Source organism: Amblyraja radiata, chromosome 20 (assembly GCF_010909765.2).
Source record: "Amblyraja radiata isolate CabotCenter1 chromosome 20, sAmbRad1.1.pri, whole genome shotgun sequence".
Classification (NCBI taxonomy): Eukaryota; Metazoa; Chordata; class Chondrichthyes; order Rajiformes; family Rajidae; genus Amblyraja; species Amblyraja radiata.
In genome coordinates, this window is record NC_045975.1 from 5,463,412 (window position 1) to 5,478,263 (window position 14,852).

A 14,852-nucleotide genomic window follows, 5' to 3' on the forward strand; every position below is an offset into this window, starting at 1 on the left:
AAGGAAAACAGGTGGTCTTTTCCAAATGAGCAGTCAAACATCTCCCATATGAGTATTCCATTACTTGACTAAACTCTGATCATAAAATCTGATTGACATAGCTAGAGGGGAAAAGTTTAAAGATGTGTGAGGCGACTTTTTTTTTAAACTCAGAAGGTGGCTTGTATCTGGAGCAGAGTGCCAGAGTTGGTGGTTGAGCCGGGTACGATAGTGGCATTTAAGAGGCTTTTGGATCGGCACGTGGATATGCAGGGAATGGAGGGATTTGGATAATGCACAGGTTGATAAGAGTTGGTCTCGGCATCATGCTTGGCATGGACATTGTGGGCCAAAGAGCCTGTTCATGTGCTGTATTGTTTTATGTTATAACTCCCCATATGCCCGACATGAATATGAAAAGGGACAAACATAGCCTATCTGTCCTTTGATTGCACAGTTAAATTCAAGAAAATCAACTGATACTTCCAAACAGGAAAATAATAAACACATGGGAGAAGTTGCTAAGTTGCTTTATGTTACTTTTGTACTATACACTACTTACCACAGAATGTATAAGAAGGTAAGCATGTAGATAATAGCAGGAACACAGATGAGCCAAGCTTTGGGGTCGCAATAGACAATAGACATTGTCGCGGCAAGCATTTCCACAAAAGAATGCTTTAATACTCTCTTCTAATTCATAGATTTAGTTTAGTTTAGCTTAGAGATACAGCACAGAAACAGGCCCTTTGGCCCACCGAGTCAGAACCGACCAGCGATCGCTGCACATTAACACTATCCGACACACACTAGGGACAATTAACATTTATACAAAGCTAATTAATCTATAAATGTGTACATCTTTGGAGTGTGGGAGAAAACCGAAGATCTCGGAGAAAACCCACGCAGTCACAGGGAGAACGTACAAACTCCATACAGACAGCACCCATAGTCAGGATCGAACCCAGGTCTCTGGTGCTGTAAGGCAGCAACTCTACCGCTGCGCAACCCTGCTGTAGAAATTTTATTTCAGAATTTTTACATTCTTTGTATTGGAATATTCATATGTATCGATGTATTCAAGAGAGAGTTAGATATACTGTAACTCTTCAGGCTAATGGATTCAAGGGATATGGGAAGAAAGCAGGAATGGGGGTACTGATTTTGGATGATCAGCCATGATCATATTGAGTTTGATCAAAGGGCCAAATGGCCTACTCCTGCACCTACTTTCTGTTTCTGACATTTATTCAGATTTTGATTAATTATTATCTTCATCTTCTGGAGTAACGGATTGTTTGCCCAATCTGTTTCAGTTACCATTAATGGAAGTTCTCTGATCAATCAATCAGACTAAACAATACTTGAAACACCAAGATTAGCTTTAAATTCAACAAGATCCTCTTGATAGTGTAGGAAGGAACTGCAGATGCTGGTTTACACCGAAGATTGACACAAAATGCTGGAGTAACTCAGCGGGTCAGGCAGTATCTCTGGAGAAAAGGAATAGGTGACGTTTCGGGTCGAGACCCTTCTTGATTGTTGATTTCCAATGTTATTTACCTTTCAACGCACCTTATACTTACCAAGTTACATTTTATCCATGCTGTTACCATCTCTAACCCAGACCACCCACCTTCCATCAGTTCACAACTTATGCAATGTCCTACCACCAATATTTGAAATCGATCTGGTTTTTGCACAACCTATTGCTCACAGATTATTTAGGTTTCATTTTCATCAATGGTGGAACTTTAAATCCTCATCCTTGTCATTAAGGATAGAAACATAGAAACATAGAAAATAGGTGCAGGAGTAGGCCATTCGGTCCTTCGAGCCTGCACCGCCATTCAATATGATCATGGCTGATCATCCAACTCAGTATCCCATCCCTGCCTTCTCTCCATACCCCAATCCCTTTAGCCAAAAGGGCAACATCTAACTCCCTCTTAAATATAGCCAATGAACTGACCTCAACTACCTTCTGTGGCAGAGAATTCCACAGATTCACCACTCTGTGTAAAAAATGATTTTCTCATCTCGGTCCTAAAAGACTTCCTCCCTCTTATCCTTAAACTGTGACCCCTAGTTCTGGATTTCCCCAACATCGGGAATAATCTTCCTGCATCTAGCCTGTCCAACCGCTTAAGAATTTTGTAAGTTTCTATAAGATCCCCCCTCAATCTTCTAAATTCTAACATGTACAAGCCGAGTCTATCCAGTCTTTCTTCATATGAAAGTCCTGCCATCCCAGGAATCAATCTGGATATATCACATCTTCACATTTTTATATTCCTTTAACAAGCCCCTTGCTTCTCTGCTTCTCGTCTTTTTGCCTTACCTTCTCCTTGCCTCACCAATGTTGGCAGAAATATCAATTTCTCTGGCCAAATTGAAATATTCTCCATTCTACTGCTTCTCTTCCCACTTCCCTTTGGAAACCCATCTTTAAGCCTACCTTTTCAATCAAACTTTAAATACAATTGAAACTTTGAGCTTTTGCTCTGGCTGGAGGTTCATTTATACCCTCTTTATCTATTTTCTTGTTTATAATCCTTCCCTTGACATACCATGAGACATGGTTTATTTCATGACAAAGACAATGTATGAGTACTAACTTGAGCTGTTGAACCAGGACCGCACAAGAACACTCAACCAGAAAAAATAATTTTGCTCTGATATAATTGCATTTATCCTATTTAAAAATAACCTTTTAAAATGCTATTACAAAATAATAGTAGCCATTCTTTTCTAATAAAGATTCTCGTTTTTAAGTGGTGTTTATGTTAGTAAAGATTTTGTGGTTATATCACCGGTGTATATGATTCAATTCTGCCACCCTCAGTTGGTTTTCTGAAATGCAGAACAGTCATTTGTAACAAGATGCCTTAACAAAAATATTGTTGACATTAACATGTAAAGATATTTCTGCATGATTGGCATTTGTAATTGATTCTAGAAAAGGTTCAACTTATTCTGTTTCAAACGAGTTGCAAAAAAAAGCAAAGAAGTGAGGGGATAGTGGACTAACACAGAACTACTGTGAACGTGTGATTGATGGTCGGTGTGGACTCGGTGGGCCGAAGGGCCTGTTTCCATGCTGTATCTGTAAACAAAACTAAACGAATCATAGAATATAGAACAGAACAGCACTTGGACCAACAATGTACTTATCTAAAAGTCTCTTTAATGCCACCATATCTGCTTACACCATCATCCCTTACAGCATGTTCTAGACACCCACCACTCTGTGTAAAAAAAACTAGTCCCACAAATCTCCTTTAAACTTTCCCCTCACTTTAGTTATGCCTTCTCATTTTTAATATTTCTCCCTAGGAAAATGATTCTGATCGTATACCCTAACTATGCTTGTCATCATTTTATATACTTCTATCAGGATTACCCTCAACCTCTGAAGTTCCAAAGAAAACAATTCATGTTATTTGATGATTATCAGAAAGATGTTTTTGTTCATTTTGTAGCCTCTAATCTAGGCAGCATTCTGGTCAACCTCTTCTGCGCCCACTCCAAAGCCTTCTTGTAATCTGGCGACCGGAACTGCACATAATACTACAAATGTGGCATAACCAAAGTTGTATATAAATCAATTAACTTCCTGATTTTTATATCAATGCTTCGACTGACGAAGGCAAGTATACTATATCCCTTTGTTCCCACTCTTTCTACATCTGTTGCCAACTTCAGGAAGCCTTGGCATTTGGATCAAATGTGTTTGACTTACACGTCTATTTTTCACTACAATAAATATTACTTCCTACCAATAAAGCCCGTCCCACTTTCACGACCTAATTGGTGATCTCTGCCAAGTTTGCCCTTGACTCATACTCGCAGCATGGTCGCCACGAGGTCCTCATGCTCGTGAGTGGTCTCCGCATACTCGTAGCCTCAAGTAGGTAGCGCCGTTTTGTCCAGCCTGATAAAAAATGTCCACGAGTAAAGAAAAGGTTGGCATGGAAAAAAGCGATTCTTTTTACTCGTAGGTAGGTCGTAGTAGGTCGTGAAGGTAGTCGTAGATAGTCGTAGGTCGTTAACTGGCCCGAGAAAACAAAATGCAAACATTACATCATTTGTGATCATTTTCCACTCATAGCGAGTCGTAGTTGGTCTTAGGTGTGGATGACCGAGTTCGAGGAGGGTCATAGGAGATCGTAGACATAGTCGTAGGAGGTCGTAGACATAGTCGTGGGAGGTCGTAGACAAAGTCGTTGGAGGTCTTTTACTTCGGCGAGTCAACACGACCTTGACATTTTTTTCAACTCGTCTAGGGTCTTATAAACTCATAGATTAGGTCGGCCAAGTGGGACAGGCCCTTAAGAATACATTGTACCAAAGTATCCATAATGTGTTTCACCTAGCCTATTCATCTTACAAAATTGCATTTCACAAAATATTTTTCAGGAACACATGAATCTCTATTGTAAACTGAGGAATGACTGTAATTATACAAGCTATTTGTTCATCATCAGTGTTAGACAAGTATCTTCTGGTTGAGAGCATTAAGTGATAAAATAACTGCAATTCAAATCATCTATCCATGACAACTTGAGTTTATTCACCATTTTTAGCAAGGCAAAACATCCCCAAATGCTTCACAAGGTGGTGATGAGGGGTGAATACAAAGCAGGAAGCGGGTGAACTGATGAAAAATGAGATTAAAGTGATTGATTTTGATAGTTCACTGTGAATAAGCAAAGCAATTAAAAATAATAATGGGGATCAGTGGGGAATTAACAACTTTCCCACCTTAATCTGTTAACTGCAACTTCTAATACACAATGAAGTAATTTAAGTTGACTCCGAATTTTATATCAGGGGTTAAGTGTGTAGCTAAAACTGCCAGGATATATATCTTGAGACATACATTCTCAGGTCAGAGACCATTTTTTTGAGATTGTTTACAGATCAAGCAGCAGGAGTATGTGTTGTGTTAACACAAAAAAAAACTTGAATTTCTGAGAGTGTTGAGGTGACAATAGGTAAAGATTATGATCAGTTGAGATGTGGCATATGCCAACAATATTGAAAAGTGTAAGAAGGCAGTATTTATTTCGCCTGAAAACTGTCAAGTAGTACGACACAGCTGCGTCAAGGTAGGTCACTCCGCGTCACCAATTTCCACGCGTCACCATGGGACAGGGCACGCATCACCGTGCATCACCATAGGACAGCATGCGACAGCGCCTGTGACGTCACAGCCGTCAAGCAGCATCAATGTATGTCCACCCGATAGGGCAAGATACGACAGGTTGGGTCATCTGGGGCGTGTGACGTCATTTGATTGACCAGCTTTCCTATAAAAGGGGACACGCCTTGACGTACCTTGATGCATCATGACGCACGACGACATAAGGGTGACGCGTGGTAATGCGTGTGGTAATGCACGGTCATTAGCATAGGCAATGACCGTGCATCACCACGCGTCACCCGTACATCATCGTGCGAAAGGGCGCACAACATGATAAGACATGCAAATGAACATTCCAAAATCCTGGGGCGGCAGGGAGACACCGCGCATTACCGCACGTCATTAAATGCATCACCACACGTCCGACCGGGTCACGACCCGACCACGACGCGACAACCTCTTCTCAGGCTGTCGCCTAAAATGCCACCCAAGTGGGACAGGCCCTGTACCGGTGCAGTCCTAATAGGGCATTGAGACTGCTGTTTGATAGATTTAAATTGGACAAGCAGGCAGCAAAGAAATTGAATCAGAAGTTAAATTGCATAATTTCTGGTCATACGCATAAAACATAGAACAATACACACAGGAACAGGTCCTTCAGTCACAATGTCTGTGCTGAACATGATGCCAAGTTAAAATAATCTCCTGTGCCAGTACATGATTCATAACCCTTCTTTCCCAGCATATCCATCTGCCGATCCAAAAGCCTCTTAAATGCCACTATCATATCTGGCTCCTCTGGCCTCTTAAATGCCGCTATCGTATCTGGCAGCACGTTCCAGGCACTCACCACCCTCTGTTTAAAATCTTGACTTTAAACTTTGCCCCTCACATCTTAAAGCTGTGCCCACTAGTCTTTGACATTTCCACCCTGGTAAAAAGGTTCTGACCATCTACTCTGTCTATTCCTCTCATCATTTTATATACTTCTCGCCGGTCTCCCCTCAAGCTTCCAACTCTCCAGAGAAAATAATCCAAGTTTGAAAGCCATCTTGAACTATTTTGTTTTCACAGACATTAGTTTAGTCACCACCATCCTCTGCTTTTGAATACTGTCCTGCTCTCATATGAGGAAAAGTTAAGCCACCTCTATTTGAGCCAAGAATCTATTTGAGGCCAAAAAGGAAATGCACGAAGCATGTTTGCGTTAATGCTTAGCTAAAATAGAGCACTTAGGATAAATAGATCTAAAAAGATAAATTGGTATTGGTTTATTATTGTTATATGGTATAATACCAAATATCATAGTATAATGCCAAGAAACAATGAAATATGAAGTTTTGCGGACAATCCAGGCACATCACACATCAGTACAATGAAACCAAACAAGTTTCACAGGAAGTGTATTAAAAAAGATGCAGAATTTTGAACAAATTGCAGAGTATATTGTAACAGCTACAGAGAAAATGTTGATAAAAAAAAATGCAAGAGCCGTAATGTTGTAGATTGGGAGATCAGGAATTTGGGTTCTGTTCCAGAGTCCGGTACATGCAGGGATGAAACTGTTCTTGAATCAGGTGGTACGCGCTTTCAAGGTTTGTATCTTCTGTCCAACAGGGAATAGATGCTTTAGGATGCTTTCTATGATGCATCTGTAGAAAGGTTGTTGTCTTGACAGCTTGTTATTTTGCTCTCTTATGTGTACATTTATTATTAGAGTAAAGGATCTTAAAAATGTAATTCATGGCAGCTGGGTCATGAAACACTTTGGTTTCAAGCCAACTGGTAATTTCAATATATGCTTGTGTGATTCACGCTAACAATAAGAGAGGGAAGAGAGAAAGGAAAGAAAAGAGATAAAGGAATAGGGGGAAAAGAGAAACTAGGAATTAATGATAGGGTGGAACTTCTTGTGCATAACTGTATGAATTATATACTGTGGAACCTGAATCAGGAAATAGACCCAACAAATGCATAGCTGAAGACACAAAACACTGGAGTAATCCAGTGGGTCAGGCAGCATTGCTGGAGAACATGGATAGGTGTTCTGTTTCTGGTCGGGATCCTTTGAGTTCTGAGTTGATCCACCTCTGAGTTGCAGCCATTGTTCTTTTATCAAGAGATCTGAAAATAATGCCAGTTTGTATGGCAGTGCTACAGAAATCTTTGGTATATTTGACAATGTACACCACATCAAATTGAGATAACAATGCATTCAATTATGATACAAAGCGTGAACACATGCAATTCAAATTTTTTAAAGATTAAAAATTAATCAGTTCAATTTTCAGTTGATGATAAAAAAACTAATGAGCACCAGCTTAAAGGTATAGATAAGCAGACAATAAATATTAATAGTGTTCCAGGATACCTTGGGCGTGGTCTCATCTGGATTCACTCTAGCAACAATACGATTCCTCCCACATACTACAGCAGGCCAGCATTGCTTCAACAATGAACACAGAATAATGCAACATTACTGACATCTCACAACCATTTAGCTGGTCAACATTTTGTCCTATTTACTGGTTTACACAGGCACTTGACATGTGCTGAAAACTGAAAGCGCATACTGGGATATATTATCTCCATTTATATGGCACTACGATGCAGTGAAAGACCCTAAATCTGAAATCATCTCATAGAGTGGCAGTTAAAAGATGAAGGATTCTCTTAGTAAGTGGCAGCAAGAAATGGAAAAGCTATCTTGAAGATAAAGTATTGCAGAACTCCTGGATTTATCTATATATCACCAATGTAATGCAGTCTATTAACAGCCCATATTTTGCTCAGAAGACACTTTTTTTCAAAAATGCTATAATTTCTATGCCTGTCTTGGCAGTGTGCATGTCAGTTTGTTTCACTCTCAGGCAGATACTAATGTGTTCAATCGCCATCCAGACTTTGAATCTATGATATTGAATAGAACTAGTGAAGAGAATAGTGTAATGGTTAAGTTGTTGGATCTATGATCTAGAGTTGTGTATTTGAATCCCACCATAATATCTGGTGCATATTGACCTCTAGACTCATTAATGTACTTGCCTCCTAACTGCCTATTCAGTTCAGCAGCAATCGGGGACGGTCAGTTAAGTTTTAGAATCTAGAACAGTACAGCGCAAGAATAGGCCATTCGGCCCACAATACTTGTGCCGAACATGATGCCAGGACCAATTCTTATCTGCCTGCACATAATCCATATCCCTCCATATTCATGTCTATCCAAGTCTCTTAAATGCCACTATCATATCTACCTCAACTACCACCCCTGGCAGCACATTCTGTACACTCGCCACACTGTGTGTAAAATAACTTGCCCTTCAAACCTCTAGCATTTGATTCTTCCATCCAGGGAAAAGGGTTGTCTGTCTGTCTACCCTATCTATGCCTCTCATAATTGTATATACTTGATAGGTCTCCCTGCAACTTCCGGTGTTCCAGAGAAAACAATCCAATCTGCCCCTGTAGCTAATACCACCTAATCCAAGCATCATTCTGTAAACCTCCTCTGCACCCTTTCCAAAACCTGCACATCCTTCATGTAATGGGGCAGCCAGAACTGCACGCAATAATCCAAATACAGTTTTGGCAACACTTACATGCTGAAGAGTTTTTTGAAAATCACAAATCGTAAAAACATTGGCTGACTTATCCCTTCTCTTCAGCTTAAATAATTTCTGTCCTCTCAATGAATAAGCGCGTTGAGCATTTCATTGAGTCCTAAATTATGTAAATCCTTCTCTTTACCATACCCTTTGACTTACATACCACCTTCTGTTAAATACTACCAGGAAAAGCTAATTACATTCATTAAGAAATGACAAATCATTTATTCAGATTTTTTCCAAATGTGGTAATTTTGCATGTGTTCTTATGGATAAATTAAATAACCAAACACAGTAAATGACCTTGCTAAAATGGTGATGCTTGTCGTTCAGAGATAAATATCATAATGTGTTTATACTTACTGTAAAAATATAATGCAGTTGGAAAATAAACATAAGGAGGCAGCATAATTCATGTTTGTTCTTTATGACTCATAATCAAGCTGAAATTATAGGTTCATCTTGCTGGTGAAGCTGTGTGCACAACCATTTTAGTCTTGGCATATTACAGAATCCTTTCTACCTTTGGAGAATTATGAAAAATAGAATACAATGAAAGGCCAATTCTTTTTTATAATAACAGACAAGATGATAAACCTTTTTATTGTTCTCAAAGTGTACACGGAAAAGCATGTTTATGAATATTATCAATTTTTAGTTGCCCAGCAGTGCTGAAGATTAGATAGAGACACAAAGTGCTGGCGTAACTCATCAGGAAACATCTCTGGGAAACATGGACAGGTGATGTTTTGGGTCAACACCCTTCTTCGGGCTGAAGATCGACTGCCTTCTTGAGCAGTTGACATTAAATTGCATTAGTTTTATTGAGTTCCCAAAGTTGAAGGGGGAGATGTAATGTAAATAAAGTTGAAGGGGCAGATGTTATGTAATGTAAATGGCAGCGCCCCTTGAGGCCAGGAGTACAAGCTGGCGAGTTGGCCAGTGCCTCGTGACTGAGGTCAAGTGACCTTCTAAAGGTTTCTGCAGGGGCTGAGTTATTATGCAGGAAACAAAAGAGTAAAAACATTGCTTTGAAAGTCAAGTTGGATGAAGTACATGCCAGCAACAGAAATGAAAGAGTGACAAAAGTTGTTTTTTTTTAAGGGAGAGTCCGCCTCCCAGATGGAGCAGGTCTCCGAGACGAGGCAGAGAGTCAGCCCAGGATAGAGCCCTGTGGCCCAGGATGGAGCCCTGTCCTCCGGGATGGAGCCCTGTACTCCGGGATGGAGCCCTGTACTCCGGGATGGAGCCCTGTACTCCGGGATGGAGCCCTGTACTCCGGGATGGAGCCCTGTACTCCGGAATGGAGCCCTGTACTCCGGAATGGAGTCCTGTACTCCGGGATGGAGCCCTGTACTCCGGGATGGAGCCCTGTACTCCGGGATGGAGTCCTGTACTCCGGGATGGAGCACTGTAGCCCAGGATAGAGACCCGTAGCCCAGGATAGAGCCCTGTAGTCGTGGATAGACCCCTGTAGCCAGGAATAGCATACCTGTAGCCGGGGATAGGCCACCTCTAGCCAGACGTGGCGAGAAACCTAGATGGAGGAGCCAGTCTTCCTGAAGCAAGAAATCATCTCCCAGACGGGGCCAGTCCCCCAGACGACGCGATGCGCCGAGACGCAGCGAGAGGCAGGAGCCAGTCTCCCAGACGCAGCAAGAGGCAACGAGACAAAACCCTAGAGTTTGTAGGTTTTGAGGAAAACAGCAACACTCTTAATTGATTCTAATGTAAAACTTTATGTGGATATTATAGTTCATAAGCAGAATTTAAATCGAATGCAAGAGTGTTGAAGGAAAATATATGGGAAATGTACAAATGTTCTGCTGAATTAAATGAAGTCAGCACTAAGTAGCTTTAATGGTACTTTAGTGTCATTTATATGCCCTGGACTTGCACGTAAATGAAACCCCAAAGTTGAAGGAGGAGATGCAATGTAAATAAAGTTGAAGGGGGAGATGTAATGTAAATGTAATGTAAATGCTAACACCCCTTGAGGCCAGGAGTACAAGCTGGTGAGTTAGCAGTGCCTCATGACTGAGGTCAAGTGACCTTCTAGAAGTTTCTGTTAGATGTTGGAAATAAACTCTTCTTACAAGATGTCGTAGATGTCGGACGTGTATTCATTGTGCTAGCCACAACAGGGTTATATATGGACATTACACCCAGCATCGACATCCAGGGAATTGCCATTGATCAGAAACTCAAGTGGACCAGCTGGATAAGTATTATAGCTACACAGGAGGTCAGAAACTGGGTTTCCTGTGGCAACTGGATAAACATCTTACATCCAAAATTAGTCCACAAGACAGGACTGTAATGGACTATTGTCCACATGGCCGATGGAGCACAGCTCCAACAACATTTAAGACACTCGGCATCATCCAGAACAAAGCAGTCCTGCAACCAGCCTGGGCATTCATTCACTCCACCAGTGGCAGACACTTTCTCCAGTGTTTTATCCATTTCAACAGCACCTTCAACCCCATTACCTGAACCGCCCAGAAGGAAAAGGACACGGAAATACCATCTGTATGTTCCCCTCAAGAGCCACACCATTCTGATTCAGAAAATCTTGGGTCTACACCCTGGAGCTTTCTACTCAACATCAAAAATGAGCTTCACCAAAAGATGGTTCAATAATCTTCCTAGAGGTAGGCAGTAAATTCTGGCTTTGTGAGTGATTGAATTTAGGAATGGTGGAAAGACTGAGGCAAATAGGTTGCAGTGGGAGAAACTCGATGACATTCACTTCATAAGCACATTCAATAGTTGGGGAAGTCTCCAAAGTATTCCTTCAAGCAGGCATTGACTGCCTCGCTGTCTGTGATAAATTCACTTCCTTTCTTGGTTATGACTATCAATGAACTACCAGCTCCTGCACTTTTTCCATCCATCATCTATTATGTAGACCATTGGTATTTTACAGGATTTCAATCTTCAAGTACCTGTAGAGATAATTTTTTTTACCATGAGGCCATTCTTACCATTACCAATCTTTTACCTTATATTTTAATTAGATCATAGATTTCTTAGTCATCCTTATCAAACTAACATACGAGTCAAGAGTGTTTAATTGTCATATGTATTGAAAATGGAACAATTAAATTATTACTTGCAGCAGCTTAAGTCTGTAAACATAGTAATCATAGATAACACAATAAACAAAAGTTCAATATTTAAAAAAAAACAATATTAATGCACAACAAAAGCCCAAAGTCCCTTGTGCAACCAAGACAGTTCATAGTTTAGTTGTCGTGTTCAAGAGCCTGATGGTTTTTGACAAGAAGCAATTCTTGATCCTGGAGGTCATGGTTTTCAGGCTCCTCTTCCTACTTCCCGATTGCAGCAGTGAAATGAGAGCCCAGCTAGGGTGGTGAGGGTCCTTGATGACGTTGACTACATTTTTGAGGCCTCCTATAGTATCATAATATGCACATATAGTATCATAATATGATACATATAGTATCATAAGATGTCACAGTCCGAGACCCATCATCAGAACTGAAAAGGAGACAATAAAAGCTTGCAATGTGAATGTGGAATAAAGTGACAATTTTTCCAATCTAATGTGATGTGCACAATGTGCTCATCTCTACATTTAGTGTACACAATGAGGTTTCCTTTACATTTGGTGTTCACAATGAGGTCTCCGTCACATCAGAGAAACCAAGCATAGATTGGGTACATGGATTGGCTATCTGAAGAAGGGATCCAACCTAAAACATCACCTATCCAGGTTCTACAGAAGTGCTGCCTGACCCATGAGATGCTCCAGCACTTTGTGTTTTCTTTTGTAAACCAGCAACTGCAGTTCCATGTTTCTACATTCTTCTACAGATTGGACAATTGTTTTGTGGAACATCTGTGTTCATCATTCCAAGGGTCATATAAATTTGCAAATCTCTCTGCCCTTCAGGACTAAGCAGCTTGGTTAGCAAAGGTTCTACCAAGCCACGGTTAATAGCTTATGCCGAATTCTCTACCCAGAGTATATTCTGTGCCCCTGCTCGCCTCAGAGTTTCTTTCAGGCGTTGATTAATATGTAGGAGCAATGATGATCAGTCCATTTCCTTGATTATTACTGACATGAAGCAATGACTCTTCTATACGTGAAGACGACTTACAGAAGAGGAAGTAAATAGTGGCAATAGTCATGAGCATACTATGTAACAGTTGATTTATAACTGTTACATGAGAAAAAATAGCAGGATCTGAGAATAAGGAAGTTTAGCTTCATCTTATGGTGCTTAAGCAGAGCTAAGCTAAACTATCACACCACTATTTGTTATAGTTATTCACAATTTGGACGTAACTGTGGAAAGTGTGATTAGTAATATTGAAGACAACACAAAGGTTGTTGGTGGAGTTGATACTGAGGAACAGTCTTCGAATGCAGAGCAATATCGATCACTTGTTCAAAGAAATGGTAGACAAATTTAACGTTAAAAAATGAGTGGTTTCGAGAGGACTCATGAAGTGAGGATATACAGACTGTGGTACTGAGGAAGTATTGAGGAACAGAGGGACCTTGGCATATGTTCAAGGAATCCTGAAGACAGCAACACAAGTAAGTATGGTGGTTAAGAAGCCATTTGAATTTATGCCTTCATTAGCCAGAGCCTGGAAAGTAAGAGCTGGAGAATGAAATCACACACAAATTGGAGGAACAGCACCTATTTTGCTTGGGCAGCTTACAACCCAGCGGTATGAATTGATTTCTCAATTTTCAAGTAACCCTTGCATTCTCTCTCACCGTCCCACCTCCACCCAAGTCGCCCTGCTAGTTTCACAGTTTGTATCCGTTCGTTATCATGCCTTCCACAGCCAATAATGGACCATTGTGGGCTCCTGTTCCTTGGTCAACGGTGCCGGCTCAGATTTGTTCTGTACCTTTTCATACCTCTAGGTTCCCTCTCCCCTGATACTGTAGAAAGGTCTCAACCCGAAACATCATCTATTCCTTTTCTCGAGAGATGCTGCCTGGCCCGCTGAGTTACTCCAGAATTTTGTATCTTTCTTCGAGGTTATTATATAGTTATATAAAATGCTAGATAGATCACAGAGAAAGTACTGGGTAATTTTGCTCTCCACGCTGTCAGAAGAACATGATTACATTGGAGGGAATGCAGTGGAGATTCCCAGGGATGTTGCCAGGAATAGTTCATTTAGCTATAAGGAGGGATAGGATGGGCTGAGTTTGAGGGGGGACCTGATAGAGTTGTACAAAATTAAGAGGGCATAGACTAGACAGAAAGAGAGAATTTTTTTCCCTTTAGCAGGATTTAATGGGAGGAGATCTAAAGGGCATTTGAGGGAGTTTTATTTTTCAGCTGGAAACGCTAAAATCTAGAAAGCCTTGCTTCAAGGAATAGTGAAGGCTAGTAGTGTCACAATATCTTCAAAGGATTTAAAACAGCATTTGGTATGCAATGGCATCGAACAGGAGGGACAGGTTGCTGGAATGTGGGCTTAATATAGATAGGGACATATCACCAGCACGGATCCAGTGGGATGAGGGGCCTGTTGTCGTGCAGTATGACTCTAATGAGATGTGTCTGTCGTGAAATGCACGTTGGCCCTCTCTGATACCGGCATACGTCACGCTGAGTGAATTATTACAGAAGTGAACCAAAGCCAAGGCTAACGAACAGGAATCAGCATTTGATTGCACAATTAAACGTCGTCCATTAAAGTTTACAGAGAACGAATCCGTGTCTGCTTAACTATCTTTACTACTCTCAACGGTATTTTGACAGAATGAATGGTTGGTTAGCTGTGAAATTTAGAGAAGGACGGTATGGTTTACTCACTTTTGTTGACATACACAGACGATTGACATTTGAAGAAGTATCGCTCCATCTCGAATCTTTTAATTACAGAGAAACAATCTGCCGTACTCAGAGATGTAAAGTGCACTGCTCTCTCTTTATTTCCTACGACTCCGAAAATTATTTCCTATGCTTTATGTGGCTCCTATCTGTAAGCGTCTGGCCAAAATAATAAGAAAAATGAAAGCGCTCAGTTTAAATTGTTTGTTCCTTTCTGCTTAACTAACGAGATGAGTCGTCCGTCCGATTGCACTGTCAAACTACTTAAATCAAGAAGATGCCTTCAAGAAT